The sequence below is a fragment of the Rhineura floridana genome, chromosome 1, assembly GCF_030035675.1.
Source record: "Rhineura floridana isolate rRhiFlo1 chromosome 1, rRhiFlo1.hap2, whole genome shotgun sequence".
NCBI classification, from domain to species: domain Eukaryota; kingdom Metazoa; phylum Chordata; class Lepidosauria; order Squamata; family Rhineuridae; genus Rhineura; species Rhineura floridana.
The window spans coordinates 154,440,114-154,456,674 of record NC_084480.1 but is presented as its reverse complement, the minus strand read 5'-3'; the positions used below and the strand labels follow the sequence as shown (position 1 = coordinate 154,456,674).

At 46.2% G+C, this 16,561-nt stretch overlaps 1 pseudogene; it reads left to right on the top strand.

Annotated features, from left to right (window-relative positions):
- The first annotated feature begins 11,087 nt into the window (after positions 1-11,087).
- On the top strand, positions 11,088-11,291 carry LOC133375958 (U2 spliceosomal RNA; annotated as a pseudogene).
- The last annotated feature ends 5,270 nt before the right edge of the window (positions 11,292-16,561 follow it).

Sequence of the window (16,561 nt, the reverse complement as noted above, 5' to 3'; positions counted from 1 at the left end):
ATAGTAAACCACCTCTGTCTGAATACTGCTTACCATGAAGATCATATCTGGGATCAACTTGAAGGCAGTCCATTTCCATTTTGCATCACCCTAAGCTTGTGAGAAAGAATGACCTTGTCACTTCAGATGGACCTAGGAACACCCTATTTTAGATAAGATTTCTATTTTAATCTCCAGATAATTTTTTTTTGAATGGTATGCTCCAAGCAACTGTGGTTGATACAATGTATCATGTTTAATGATGTCACTAGGGCCCGCCCCATGACATCACTAGGGCCCACCCCATGACATCACTGGGGCCCGCCCCATGACATCACTAGGGCCCGCCCCATGACATCACTAGGGCCCGCCCCATGACATCACTAGGGCCCGCCCCGTGACTAGGGCCCACCCCATGACATCACTAGGGCCCGCCCCATGACATCACTAGGGCCCGCCCCGTGACTAGGGCCCACCCCGTGACATCACTAGGGCCCACCCCATGACATCACTAGGGCCCGCCCCATGTTGTCACTAGGGCTCGCTCCATTTTCTCAGGTTTTTGGATGGTTCCGACCTGGCAACCCTACATGAAAACCCTATTCACAGGGTTGCCATAAGTTGGGATCGACTTGAGGGCAGTCCATTTCCATTTTTCATTTTCACTAATATATCAATTTTTATGCACATTTCCCCTAATATATGCATTTTTGTAAACAATATTTAGTCAAGAGAACTGTATTACAAAATTTGGATGTGTGAATTTTGAAGGCTGGCTGTGTTTCAGTTTTCGTTTTGTTTCAGAAAGTGCAAATTTGATAATTTTGGCTTTAAATGTGAACCAAAGTGGTATTTCCCCCATCCCTGCTAGCTGGAAATGTAGGGAGTCTAGAGAGGCCAGGGAATTAGAACAGCTAAAGCAGAAATAGGGGTAGTCTTCTACGTTTCGAGCTCTTTAATTGCAGACATTATCTCACCCATTTCAGGTGCATCAGGATCACTGGAAGAGGGTTGTTAAAGCCTCCACTCTCCAATTATCCCAATAAAACTGAGATTCCTGTCCCCGTGTTATAAACAGCAGCATGGAGGGAGCAGCCTCTGGGACATCAGGATGAGGAGGCATCTAGGAGTATCCTGAAAGCATCAAAGTGCAAGAGAAGAGCAAGAAGAAGAATGCGAGACAGCAGATGGGACAGAAGGTGTGACATATTCTTTGTTGGAACCAGAGTGATTGACAGGCTGGCGGAGGGTTCCATTGAGACACTTGAAGAGATGAAAAAATGGAGGAAAGAGAATGAGATGGGAGAACTGAAACTCAGGGAAAGGGTTTGGAGGAGGGAGCTCTTAAGGTGGGAAGTCAGGTAGATTTGGATAGGAGGTAAGAATGTGGTAGAGGCAGGCATTGTGTGGACCATGAAGGGAAGTCTCTGGACTCAGCAGAGCAGTGGGTCAACTGGCCTAGCAGCCTCCTGTGGGGCTGTGGCACAATGCAGGGGACGTCCGGCCCTCACCCCAGGATATAAACAGAAGCAGAAGAAATCCCACTTACTTGTTTAGCATCTCTTTCCAACAACACCTATCTAACCTATCTACCTAAAGATCCACCTAACCTAACCCTCTCCCAGCCTAACCCCCATCCCTACGCCTACCCCTACCCTACCCCTAAATATCTAGCAAAAATATATGCAAAAATTAGATGAATAAAGATATAAAAAGATGAATAAACAACACACAAACTACAAAAGAAAAATGCAAGTATCAAAATAAAGAAAAATAGAAAAATATAAGTAACAAAATAAACAAAAACAAGAAAATAAATAAAATGTAAAATAAAAAAGCAAATAAACAAAAATAGAAATGGAAATAATAAAAATCAAATCCTCTCCTCTGTCACCCTCTGCTTATCTATCTTCCACTCCTCTCTCTTCTGCTGCTCCTAACTCACACTGGACATCTGTAGTTGGTGACATTTAAACCAGCAACACGGCATGTCACAAAGGAGGGTCACTATTACCTTGACAACCCACCTACCTTCAGCCTGGGCATGGCTTCTCCTCAGTCTTGATGTTTCTTCAGAACTTTGAGTCCCCTGCTGTTCTGTCTGCCAGCTTGCTTCAACGTTTCCATTTTCATATCTCCATTTCTCCAATAAATCAGGTTATTCTCCATTACACAGAATTTCTAAAGGGAAACTGTCCCACTGGACCTTGGCTCAGTGGTGATGCAACCACTTTGCATACAAAAAGTCCCAGCTCAATGCCTGGCATCTTCAAGTAGCGCTGGGAAGGAAATACCATCTGATATCCTGGGGAGCTGCTGCCAATCAGTGTAGACAGTACTGAGCTAAATGGACCAACGGTCTCATTCGGTATAAGGCAGCTTCCTGGGTGTATTCCTATTTTGTCATTTATCCTAAGAGCAAGAAACCTTTTCTCCAAGTCACGAGGATTCATCCCTTCCCATAACAAAGCGTTACGGGTTTGGGGGTTGAGATACAGTAGATGATTTCTGTGGGTCTCCTTCCAGCCTCTGATTTGGAACTTTGCACCTGGAGGTGGGCTCTACAGCAGAGAAACCTGCTCTGCTGGTCAGATGAGCCTCTTTTGTTAATCTAATAGAGGGGCCAGGTGGGCTCATGAGTCTGTCAAGTGCCCATTAACTGGCGAATGGGCCAGGGAGATCCTATTGTTATTGAAACTCTTCAGGAGAGCCCCCCCCCATCCTGGGGCCAAAAGAGAGGCTTGTGTTTTTTAGTTGAGTTTGAGGAAAGACTGGGAACTGGAGACAGGCAGAGAAGCTGCCTCCCAGCACCGTGGCTTTAGGATGCCTCCTATAAACCTGATGGAAAAGCAGGACTGTCCTGATGGACTGCTGGTGCTTTGAACCCCTCCATCTTAAGATCAGGTAGGAATGTGTGTAAGTAAATAAACCATATTTCATAAAGACATCATAGACTCCGCTAACGTTCTTTTCAAGGAAACCAAACCCTGGGCAAGCGCAGGGACCCCTGGAGTTCTCTCACAGCTCGGAGATTGGGGTGGCCCTCAACACTGGTGGTAGCAGAAGGATTCGGTTTCCTGGAAGCAGCATTGGGAGCAAGGTGTGCCTGAGTCAAAATGGAGGGAGAACTAGCAACCTTCCTGGAACAGACGAAATTGATGTTCCAGCTGCAAGCAGAACTAATTGAGAAAGGTCACCAGGAGAACCACCAGCAAAGACAGCGATATCGCCAGGAGGACCACCAGCAAAGGCAACAAGAGCACCAGGAGGACCAGCAACAATTTGCAGAGAGGAGGGAAAGCCTCTTTGGAGAGAAAAGGTAGACCCCATGTGAGGAGATGAGAGCTCTGCCTGATCTGCCATTACAAGGGGTTAAGAGTGACTCAGGAGTCCAGCTGCAGAGCACCCAGACTGGGGTGGCTAAAGAGATCTAGAAGGTGGATGGGCAGCTGGAGGGCTTGGACTGAGGAGTTGCAGTCAGTAGTGGAGGAGGAGGAAGAGGCCTTGATTGTCCAGGAGCCTGCCAGGGGGGAAGTCACCAGAGAGCTGGAAGTGAAACCCCAAGAATTTAAGGACAGACTGGAAAATGAAGAGGAAGATGCCTTGGGGTACTGGCTGGAGAAGAGATGCTGCTGATAGATTTCTCTGCTCCAGGTGCGCCTGCTGTTGAACAAGTAGTGCAAGAGGAAGAAAAGGCCTTAGAGAAAGGTGAACTAAAGGCTGGAGAAGAGCAGCTGTTGATGGATTTCTTCGCCCCACGTGTGCCAGCTGTGGAAGAGAAAGTGCAGGAGGAAAAGTTGGAGGCGTGTGTGCGAGAGGAGCTACCAACACCTGGAGAAATGGGTGAGATAAAATCCCCAAGTGGCCTTACAGGGTGGGATCTGGTGGGTGCAGTCCCTGAGCAAATTCCAACAGTGAGAGGCACCCAGCGCCCTGTGAGTTTGGAGGGCAAGAGACACTGGGACGCTTACCTGCCACTGTTTGGGCCCATGTTTTACACTGGAGATGGTGCAGGAGAACAAAGATTTCTTTCTGTCAACCTGAGTGGATTAGGCCAGCTAGTCCGGAAGATGCCCCCAGATAAAGGACTTTGATCTGGAGTTTGGGGCAGGTGATGAAGTGGACTGGCTTAAAGATTTTTCTCAGGGCAGAGCGTGGGAGGAAAATGGCTACAGACTGCTGTGTGCTGATGAAAAAACAGATGGAGATGCCTCCCAAGACCCTGCAGGCAGCAGCAGGGATTGGCTTGGACTGGAAACTCCATGAAGCCCCAAGACCAAGGGCCATGCAGCCAACCACATGGTTTGGTGGTGGAGATTGTGCTTATGGGACTGTGTATTGATTTGCTATATAGAATTCTTTTATAGAAAAGCTGTCATTTTGTTGTTTGTTTGAGGGTCTGGGACGGACCTTTGTCAGGGAAGGGAGAAGTGTTATGGGTTTGGGGGCTGTGAAAGAGTCTAACAGAGTGGCCAGGTGGGCTAATGGGTCTATCAAGTGCCCATTAACTGGCGAATGGACCAGGGAGATCCTATTGTTACTGAAACTCTTCAGGAGAGCCCCCCCCCCCCCGGGGTCAAAAGAGAGGCTTGTGTTTTTAGTTGAGTCTGAGGAAAGGCTGGGAACTGGAGACAGGCAGAGAGGCTTTAGGATGCCTCCTATAAGCCTGATGAAAAAGCAAGATCTACTGGACTGCTAATACTTTGAACCTCTCCATCTTAAGATCAGGTTGGAATGTGTGTAAATAAACCATATTTCATAAAGACACCATAGACCCAGCTAACCTCCTTTTCAAGGAAACCAAACCCTGGGCAAGCGTGGGGACCCCTGGAGATCTCCCACCACTCAGAGATTGGGGTGGCGCTCAACAATACAATATAGAAAAGTCTTTTTATATTATAACACTAATACAGAAATTCTGAATATAAGGAAGACAATTTCCTACATGCCATAAACCAGTTGGTGCTGCAAAGTGACCTGCCCTGATGCTGAGACCCTCCAGAATTTCAAAGGTGGAAAAGGGATATTTTTAGCAGTCCTGCAACAAATGATGTTGTGCTTAGAAAAAAGGGAGCCTGTGTAGCTCTATAAGGTTACCATTCTATGCATCCTTTCCTAGGAGGAAGCTCCACTGAACACAATAGGGACTCCTTCTGAATTAACCTGCAGAGAATTGTGCTGTAAGTTCTTGCCTTGAGCCCAGCCAGTACTGCTGCCAGGAGTTGGCATAATTGAGCTCCTGATGAGTCCCTTGCTCCAGCAGGGGAATGCAAAGAAGAACTCCCTTGTGCCTGTTGCATTCATTGGGTGCCCCAAATCACAGCTGCCTTCCCTTCATGAACCATGCCTCCAGGAAATTTTCATTAATGGTCAGCAAGGAGGAGATAGATTGGATATTTTCTTCTAATTCTCACCACTTTACTTCCTCCCCCTCTTTTAGTGCTGCTGACTGCACTGGAGGCATTCAAGAGGCAGCTGGACAGGCACCTTTAATTTGGATTCCTTCATTGAGCAGAGGGTTGGACTCAATGGCCTTATAGGCCCCTTCCAACTCTATGATTCTATATTTTATGTACACTTCTATAACAGAACAGAACATAAAACATAACACATACGCAATAACTAACTCCTCAGGAGATAGTTATTTCAAAATCTCCCCAGTAGACCAATAAGTGCTAATCTAAAAAATAATTTTCCTGTGATCTTTCTCCATATAGATTGCATCAAGCTTTTCTTAAAGGAAACATTAGAACTGCCCAGTAGTGTGCAATTATAACTCATCCACAAAGCACACGCTGCTATATCACACCTGTGCATTTTCCCCATATGAGTGCACAATGCCATATATGCTTTCTTGCTTAAGCGTTCCATTCCATGACACAAAGGGCCCCTCAAGACATCCTTTTTATTGTGCTTTCATGATGACTTGTGGCTTATGATGCTTTTGGGGGCAGTCATACGTGATACCGCTTTCAATGTTTTTTTGCCTGCAACAGTTTTGGGTCTTCCTTTCCAATTTATTTTATTTTATTATACTTGTATACCGCCCCATAGCCGAACCTCTCTGGGCGGTTTACAGTAACTAAAAACATTAAAACAGATACAATTTAAAACAGATCTTATAAAAACAATTTAAAACACAATTAAAAATTTAAACAGTATAAAACACATGCTAAAATGCCTGGGAGAAGAGGAAAGTCTTGACCTGGCACTGAAATTTGGGGGCTACCACTGAGAAGGCCCTCTCCCTTGCTGCCAGACTCCAAGCTTCCCTTGGAGTAGGCACCCGGAGGAGGGTCTTTGATCTTGAACGTAGTGTATAGGTGGGTTTGTATCGGGAGAGGCGTTCCATCAGGTATTGTAGTCCTAAGCCGTGTAAGGCTTTATAGGTTAAAACCAGCACCTTGAATCGAGCTCAGAAACATACAGGCAGCCAGTGCAAGCGGGCCAGAATCGGTTTTATATGTTCGAACCGTCTGGTCCCTGTTACCAATCTGGCCGTTGCATTTTGCACAAGCTGCAGTTTCTGAACCGTCTTCAAAGGCAGCCCCACGTAGAGTGCATTGCAGTAATCTAATTTGGAGGTTACCAGAGCATGGACAACTGAAGCCAGGTTATCCCTGTCCAGATAGGGACGTAGTTGGGCCACCAACTGAAGTTGGTAGAAGGCACTCTGTGCCACAGAGGCTACCTGAGCCTCAAGTGACAGAGATGATTCTAGGAGAACCCCCAAGCTACAAATCTGCTCTTTCAGGGGGAGTGCAACTCCATCCAGGACAGGTTGGACATCCACCATCCAGTCAGAAGAACCACCCACTAGCAGCATCTCAGTCTTCTCTGGATTGAGCCTTAGTTTATTAGCCCTCATCCAGTCCATTGTCGCAGCCAGGCACCAGTTCAGCACACTGACAGCCTCACCTGAAGAGGATGAAAAGGAGAAATAGAGCTGCGTGTCATCAGCATACTGATGGCAACGCACTCCAAAGCTCCGGACGACCGCACCCAACGGTTTCATGTAGATGTTGAACAGCATGGGGGACAGAACTGACCCCTGTGGAAACCCATACTGGAGAGTCCAGGGTGCCGAGCAATGTTCCCCAAGCACCACCTTCTGGAGGTGACCTGCCAAGTAGGAGCGGAACCACCGCAATGCAGTACCTCCCACTCCCAACTCAGCCAGTCTCCCCAGAAGGATACCACGGTCGATGGTATCGAAAGCCACTGAGAGATCAAGGAGAATCAGCAGAGTCACACTCCCCGTCTCTCTCCCGACAAAGTTCACCATACAGGGCGACCAAGGCTGTTTCTGTGCCAAAACCAGGCCTGAAACCCGACTGAAATGGATCCAGATAATTGGTCTCATCCAAGAGTGTCTGGAGCTGGCCCGCAACCACTCGTTCAAGGACCTTGCCCAGGAATGGAACATTTGCTACCGGCCTATAGTTATTAAGATTTTCTGGGTCCAGGGAGGGTCTCTTCAGGAGTGGTCTCACTGCTGCCTCTTTCAGGCAGCCAGGGACCAGCTCCTCTCACAGAGAGGCATTAATCACCTCCCTGGCCCAGCCGGCTGTTCCATCCCTGCTAGCTTTTATTAGCCAAGAAGGGCAAGGATCCAGCACAGAAGTGGTTGCACGAACCTGTCCAAGCACCTTGTCAACATCCTCAAGCTGCACCAACTGAAACTCACCCAAGAAATTGGGACAAGGCTGTGCTCTGGATACCTTGCTTGATTCATCTGCTATAACACTGGAGTCTAAGTCCTGGTGGATGCTAAAGGTTTTATCCGGGAAGTGCCTAGCAAATTCATTACAGCGGGCCTCAGATGGTTCTACCTTGTCCCGGGGGCCAGAGTGTAATAGCCCCCAGACAATTCTGAAGAGCTTCGCTGGGCAGCAGAGTGATGATTCGATAGCGGCAGCAAAATATTTTTTTTGCTGCCCTCACTGCCCCTAAATACAGCTTACCATAGGCACTTACCAGTGTATAATTGCATCCACCAGGAGTTCGTCTCCATCTGCACTCAAGCTGTCTCTGATATTGTTTCATCGCTCTCAGCTCTGGGGTATACCATGGAGCCGTACGAGCTCTACACAGGAGAGGACGCTCAGGAGCAATCATGTCAACTGCCCGGGTCATTTCTGTATTCCACAGTTCAACCAGGGTTTCGACAGGAGCGCCAGCCCTATCAGCCGGAAAACTCCCCAGAGCCCAATTGGTGGATGTCCTGTGCAAATTTTCATACCACAAATGTTTGGAGGGGGGTGTTGTCCTGCTTTTGTTGCCCTATAGCCCCTCCAGACAGCAATATGAACCTGCTCGTACACTACGCTCAACATCGAAGGCCCTCCTCCAAGTTCCGACTCATAGAGAAGCTCGGAGGATGGTAACAAGAACTAGGGCCTTCTCAGTGGTGGCCCCCGAACTGTGGAATAGTCTTCCCGACGAAGTGCGCTTGGCGCCGACATTGCTATCCTTTCGGCGCCAAGTTAAAACCTTCCTATTTTATCAAGCATTTTAGCTTTTCTTAAATATGTTTTAACTGGTTTTATATTATGGATTTGTATTTGTTTTTTGTATTGTTCTATGTGATTCTATTGTATTTATTATATTTGTTGTACACCGCCCAGAGAGCTACGCTAGTGGGGCAGTATAAAAATTTAATAAATAAATAAATAATGTGGTAGCAGCACAGAACATGTTGCAGAATATACCTGCTGCAATGAAACTCCTGTCCCCAGAGGAACCCTTAGAAGCCAACATGGAGTAGGAGAAAATCCTCAGAAACGAGCATTTGTCTACTAGAGTCAAGCATCACACAAGAGGCATCATGGATTCCAAACAAAGTTTTATTTTCAGTGAAGCATATTCATAAAACTAAGAACCTGAGGAAAAACCACACAAGCACATTACAAACTCAGTTCACACCCTTCTGAGGAGACACACAGATCACACATCAGGCTGTGGAACAACCAGGAAGTCAACTCTTAAAGAAAGAGCAATCCTTCAGCCACATATTCCAGGGGTTTGCTCGCTCTGCTGATTTAACTTGACTTTTCCTTCCTCTGGTAGGCCAGGCTGTAAGCAAGCTGGCTAGAGCAGGCAATTGAGAAGGACAGCTAAACCTCACACAGAGAGGGGCCCTTTGCTTGTCTTGAGAGGCCCAGAATGGTCTTCTAGGCCAGTAGGACTAGGACCTCTCTGGGAGCTTTTGGTGTTCCATCCATCAACATTGCCTGAGTGGGTTGCTCAGCTGATTGAATAGCTATGTGAGTAGGAAGGAAACGAGCACGGCACAACTTGGTGCGACACATCCACAGCATGCATTTAAATAATATTCAACGTACATGTAAAGCACATGACCCCCCGTCGCAAGAATTCTGGGAATTGTGGTTTCCTTCTTACAAAGCTAAAACTTCCCAGCATTCTTAACAAGCTACTATTCCCACAATTCTTTGGTGGAAAATCATGTGCTTTAAATGTGCATTGAATTTTATCATTCCTGTACTTACTACTCTGGCACCTTAATTCATTGCATTTTTGTTGCTGCTGAGTTCCGCTATTTTTTTTTTTTTTGTAGGCCCTATGTGAGGCATTCCTCAAGCTGATGGAGCCTATCAAATCCAAACTATTCCAGCAGCTACCGCACCGTGATCTGCCAAATCTCTCTTCGTCATCCAGGAAATAGCCATACACACATAGAAACCCCAGATACTATCTAGATCCGAATTGGCTCCTGCCATATTGGAATAAATCCAAACTGCCAAGATCCACTGCCAATTCATTGCAGAGCTTGGAAAAGTTACTTTTTTTGAACTACAACTCCCATCAGCCCCAGCCAGCAATGCCACTGGATTGGGCTCATGGGAGTTGTAGTTCAAAAAAGTAACTTTTCCAAGCTCTGATTCATTGTACCCATTCATATAGCTTGATACCAGCCGTATTCTCCCTCATCCCCAACACACATTATCCTTGAATGCCCCATACTTCGAGGGCATCAACATCCCATCAAAATGGCTCGGGGATTAGATGAGCATGCAGAGGACATTCCCATTTGCAGACTTGGCAACAGAAATGCAGGAGGTCCTGCAGGGCTGACCCTTCTGTATGGGGTGGTGAAGCCTAGGCAACAGAAAGGCCAGACAGGGTCAGACTGCTCTGCAAAGGGGTGCCACGCAGACACCAGTTGGGCCTCCCAAAGCCAAGTGTCCTCTCCGAAGGCTTCCCCAGACAACCTGTTTATTCTACATTCATCATTCAGCCCGATTTGCTCACACAAAGCTTATGCAGTGGCTAATCTTTAAAGGTGCCATAAGCCTTTATTTAATATATTTGCTGATTTGTTTTGATGCGCTTGGTTGCATTTGAATCTTAGGAATTTCTGTTTTATTCTTTTTTATATGCTTTCACGTTTTTATATTGCTGTTTCACTGCTTTTTGGTTGTGTTTTTATTTTTGTTCTAATGATATATTGTTTGCTGTTAGACTGTATAGCACTTAGAGATTTTTTGAAATATTAAATGGCATATAAATGCTTTACAATTAAATAACATTTAATTAAGGAAAACAAATGTAAAAGAAAGGTTGAAGCAAAGCTTTTCAAAGATCGAGTTTTACTAGTAAATGGTTTTTAAGATTCTGCAAAACCAGTTAAGTTTAGTGCAGTCATTTTGTGCCGCAAATTCGTTTACAGCATTATAGTGTTTCTAACGTGTGATAGTTTTCTTGGCCATACATCCAAATTGTCACAAATGTCACGCTTCCAGAGCTGAATTTTAACAGGATGCCCTTCAACTAGCGAGAAGCTACAGAAGCAGAACTTCTGGGACCTCGGTTGGCAGAGAGAGTCAACACTTACAGAGCAAATGGGACGGTTTATGCAAATCAGTCAAGAAATTGACAAGGTTGAGAGAATGCACCGTTTTGAACACTAGGCTCTCCATCAAGAGGCTGCTGAGATGGACAATGGAAGCAGAAATGTTGATATTTTATGGAAATCAAAACAGTGCTGATTCCAGTGTGGTCACGAGCTCTTTGCAGTATTTATGTGCTCTTGGTCAAGTGAAAATCCATTGGAAAAGGGGTCCTGGGTTTTTTCCTAATAGCCCATTATCACTTCTTGGTCTTTTGGCTAAGGTCAGTGTGAACATTCTCTACTATAATACATTCTTATCAGTTTAATATCCAATATGATCTCTATCTAAGAACTATATATTAAATGGAATTTTGGAAATGTGATATGGAATAGGAGCTTGCTCCATCCACTCCATGCACTGACTTGGTATTGCAGTATCTCCAGGAAGAGTACACTTAATGTTTCTGGTACAAAAAAAGAGATGGATCAAAATGTTAGGGGAGAAGAACTGATGCTGGTAGTAGTGAGGAATACTTCCTCTCAACTGCTGAAAGCTGTAACATTAAGAACTTGTGCTTGAGCTTCATTTTTCCTCCTTTTTCCTTTTGTCTTTTTCGGTTGTAAACCTGAGGGCAGGGACCCATTTTCATATGGATTTTTTGTAAGTTGCTCTGAGTGCTTTTGGGGTTAATCAGTGGTGTATTAATGCTGTTATTAAGCCCCTCGCTGGATTGTCACCTTGCAGTAGTGAGCGGGCTTGCGTGTTCCAATGAACGCTGTGAGCTATGCCATCGGGAGTCATGTACTCCCAGCAGGGTCACCCACGGCGGTGTCAAGGGAGAGGAACCAGACAAAGAACGATCCAAGAAAGTCCTCAACGGCAGAACAGGCGGAGGATAACAATGTGTATGTTACAACGGCTGTGAAGGTGGATGAAGGCTGCAGCAGATAAAGGACTTCCAATCGTCACAGTACCCATGCCATTGGATCAAAGCCTTTTTCTGTCAAGATTGTGTGTTGATCGTCGTGCACCAATCTCCCCACATAAAACAAATTCACTCACAGGCGTCTTCCATAACAAGAGTGCCATGGCAATTGGCAAATGGCAACGGGGGCAGGATTGTGAAATCCAGAAGCCCCTAGTCATGGTCTGGTACATCGGCGGTGGATACAGATTCAGACGGATCCATTGTTAAAGACTATATTTTGGAAGACAATCTTACTTGGTCACGAGTGATCGCCAAGAATGCTGTCAATAAACAAACAGACTCCATTGCCTTCTTCTCCCCTGCCATTCTGGGACTACTGAAGAAACTTGGTCTTTGTCAAACTGTTTTTGAGGTTTTTCCCTCTCAGGGGTTCTTTTTAACTAGTCTTGTTCTTCTGAAAACCTCTAGGGCAGCCTTTCCCAACCGGTGTGCCTCCAGATGTTGTTGGACCACAACTCCCATCAGCCTCAACCAGCATTGCCAATGGTCAGGAAGATGGGAGTTGTGGTCCAACAACATCTGGAGGCACACTGCTCCACGAGCTAGAGGGAGCCCCAGCTGACAAAGCGTCAAGGCGAGTTCGGCAGCAGGGCGAGGAGGCCAGGGCCCCCCACTCTGCCCGTCTGTTCCCTGACCTCACCTAAACCGCAGTCTCCAACCCATTGACGTAATAAACCTTAAACAAAACTATGCAGGTAAGAAGCCAGCAGGGGTGTGGGGGCTTTCCAGTGTTTTGCACCGCCTGCAGCATGTACGACTATCTGCCTGTTGGACAGAAGTCGTGGGTGTGCTCTCGGTGCAATGAGCTCCTGGCTCTCCGGGAACGACTTCATTTCCTTGAGGCCAAGGTGGCGGACCTGGAAAAGCTGAGAGAGGCAGAGAGGTGTGTGGAGGAGGCCTTCAGGGACGTTATAGCTGTGTCCCACTCCAACGATGATAGCTCTCCTGCTATCATGGAGAACGATGGTCTCGGGGAAGGAGAGCATCCAGCTGAGGAAGAGGGAAACGATCCCTTAGAAGGGACCCATTCCTTGGGGGATGAGCAGCTATCCTCTTGTGCTGAGGATATATCTCCAGGGGGTGGAGGGATCCTTGTAGTGGGTGATTCGATCATTAGGAACATAGACAGTGGGGTGTGTGATGGGCGTGTAGACCGCAAGGTGTTTTGCCTGCCTGGTGCGAAGGTTGCGGATATCGCCCGTCGTTTAGATAGTTTGGTAGACAGTGCTGGGAAGGAGTCAGTGGTCGTGGTGCACGTTGGCACTAACGACATGGGGAAATGCAGCCGTGAGGTCCTGGAAGCAAAATTTAGGTTGCTAGGTAGGATGCTGAAAGCCAGGACCTCCAAGGTGGCTTTCTCTGAAATGCTACCGGTTCCACGCGCAGGACCAGCCAGACAGGCCCAGCTTTGCAGTCTCAATGCGTGGATGAGACGATGGTGTCGGGTGGAAGGGTTCGGATTTGTTAGGCACTGGGGGACATTTTGGGACAAGCCGGGCCTGTACAAAAGGGACGGGCTCCACTTGAACCAGAATGGAACCAGACTGCTGGCACTTAAAATTAAAAAGGTAGCAGAGCAGCTTTTAAACTGACTGAGGGGGGAAACCCAACAGGAGCTGAGAAAGGTCCGGTTCGGAATAAACCTCCCCCCTGGGATAAAAACCAAAGAAATGATGAAATTTTAAAAGGGGTAGGCCTAGAAGTAGGCATTGTGAGAGCAGGGGCACAGCATATAAATTCAGAAGAGCAAAATTACCACAGGCCTAACCACAAGTGCCAAAGACACTTGAAGAGAGACACTGCTTACAAGTGCCTGTACGCTAATGCTAGGAGCCTCCGAACCAAGATGGGAGAACTGGAGTGCTTGGTCTTAGAGAAGAGCATTGATATAGTGAGCATAACCGAGACCTGGTGGAATGGAGAAAACCAGTGGGATACGGTTATTCCTGGATATAAACTATATCGGAAGGACAGGGAAGGACGTATTGGTGGCGGAGTCGCTCTATACGTGAAAGAAGGCATTGAATCCAGCAAGCTCGAAACCCCAAAAGAGGCAGACTCCTCCACAGAATCGTTGTGGGTGGTGATACCGTGCCCCAGAAGGGACTTAATACTGGGAACGATCTATTGTCCCCCTGATCAAAATGCTCAGGGAGACCTTGAGATGAGATATGAAATTGAGGAAGCATCCAAACTAGGAAATGTGGTAGTAATGGGTGACTTCAACTACCCGGACATAGACTGGCTGCATATGTGTTCCAGTCATGACAAAGAAGCAACGTTTCTAGATATTCTAAATGACTATTCCCTAGATCAGTTGGTCATGGAACCGACCAGAGGGACGGCAACCCTGGACTTAATCCTCAGTGGGGACCGGGACCTGGTGCGAGATGTAAGTGTTGTTGAACCGATTGGGAGCAGTGACCACAGTGCTATTAAATTAAACATACATGTAACTGGCCAATTGCCACGAAAATCCAACACGGTCACATTTGACTTCAAAAGAGGAAACTTCACAAAAATGAGGGGATTGGTAAAAAGAAAGCTGAAAAACAAAGTCCAGAGGGTCACATCACTCGAAAATGCTTGGAAGTTGTTTAAAAACACTATATTAGAAGCCCAACTGGAGTGCATACCGCAGATCAGAAAAGGTACCGCCAGGGCCAAGAAGATGCCAGCATGGTTAACGAGCAAAGTCAAGGAAGCTCTTAGAGGCAAAAAGTCTTCCTTCAGAAAATGGAAGTCTTGTCCAAATGAAGAAAATAAAAAAGAACACAAACTCTGGCAAAAGAAATGCAAGAAGACAATAAGGGATGCTAAAAAAGAATTTGAGGAGCACATTGCTAAGAACATAAAAACCAACAACAAAAAATTCTATAAATACATTCAAAGCAGGAGACCATCTAGGGAGACAATTGGACCCTTGGATGATAAGGGAGTCAAAGGTGTACTAAAGAACGATAAGGAGATTGCAGAGAAGCTAAATGAATTCTTTGCATCTGTCTTCACAGTGGAAGATATAGGGCAGATCCCTGAACCTGAACTAACATTTGCAGGAAGGGATTCTGAGGAACTAAGACAAATAGTGGTAACAAGAGAGGAAGTTCTAAGCTTAATGGACAATATAAAAACTGACAAATCACTGGGCCCGGATGGCATCCACCCGAGAGTTCTCAAAGAACTCAAATGTGAAATTGCTGATCTGCTAACTAAAATATGTAACTTGTCCCTCGGGTCCTCCTCCGTGCCTGAGGACTGGAAAGTGGCAAATGTAACGCCAATCTTCAAAAAGGGATCCAGAGGGGATCCCGGAAATTACAGGCCAGTTAGCTTAACTTCTGTCCCTGGAAAACTGGTAGAAAGTATGATTAAAGCTAGATTAACTAAGCACATAGAAGAACAAGCCTTGCTGAAGCAGAGCCAGCATGGCTTCTGCAAGGGAAAGTCCTGTCTCAGTAACCTATTAGAATTCTTTGAGAGTGTCAACAAGCATATAGATAGAGGTGATCCAGTGGACATAGTGTACTTAGACTTTCAAAAAGCGTTTGACAAGGTACCTCACCAAAGGCTTCTGAGGAAGCTTAGCAGTCATGGAATAAGAGGAGAGGTCCTCTTGTGGATAAGGAATTGGTTAAGAAGCAGAAAGCAGAGAGTAGGAATAAACGGACAGTTCTTCCAATGGAGGGCTGTAGAAAGTGGAGTCCCTCAAGGATCGGTATTGGGACCTGTACTTTTCAACTTGTTCATTAATGACCTAGAATTAGGAGTGAGCAGTGAAGTGGCCAAGTTTGCTGACGACACTAAATTGTTCAGGGTTGTTAAAACAAAAAGGGATTGCGAAGAGCTCCAAAAAGATCTCTCCAAACTGAGTGAATGGGCGGAAAAATGGCAAATGCAATTCAATATAAACAAGTGTAAAATTATGCATATTGGAGCAAAAAATCTTAATTTCACATATACGCTCATGGGGTCTGAACTGGCGGTGACCAACCAGGAGAAAGACCTCGGGGTTGTGGTGGACAGCACGATGAAAATGTCGACCCAGTGTGCGGCAGCTGTGAAAAAGGCAAATTCCATGCTAGCAATAATTAGGAAAGGTATTGAAAATAAAACAGCCGATATCATAATGCCGTTGTATAAATCTATGGTGCGGCCGCATTTGGAATACTGTGTACAGTTCTGGTCGCCTCATCTCAGAAAGGATATTATAGAGTTGGAAAAGGTTCAGAAGAGGGCAACCAGAATGATCAAGGGGATGGAGCGACTCCCTTACGAGGAAAGGTTGCAGCATTTGGGGCTTTTTAGTTTAGAGAAAAGGCGGGTCAGAGGAGACATGATAGAAGTGTATAAAATTATGCATGGCATTGAGAAAGTGGATAGAGAAAAGTTCTTCTCCCTCTCTCATAATACTAGAACTCGTGGACATTCAAAGAAGCTGAATGTTGGAAGATTCAGGACAGACAAAAGGAAGTACTTCTTTACTCAGCGCATAGTTAAACTATGGAATTTGCTCCCACAAGATGCAGTAATGGCCACCAGCTTGGATGGCTTTAAAAGAAGATTAGACAAATTCATGGAGGACAGGGCTATCAATGGCTACTAGCCATGATGGCTGTGCTGTGCCACCCTAGTCAGAGGCAGCATGCTTCTGAAAACCAGTTGCCGGAAGCCTCAGGAGGGGAGAGTGTTCTTGCACTCGGGTCCTGCTTGCGGGCTTCCCCCAGGCACCTGGTAGGCCACT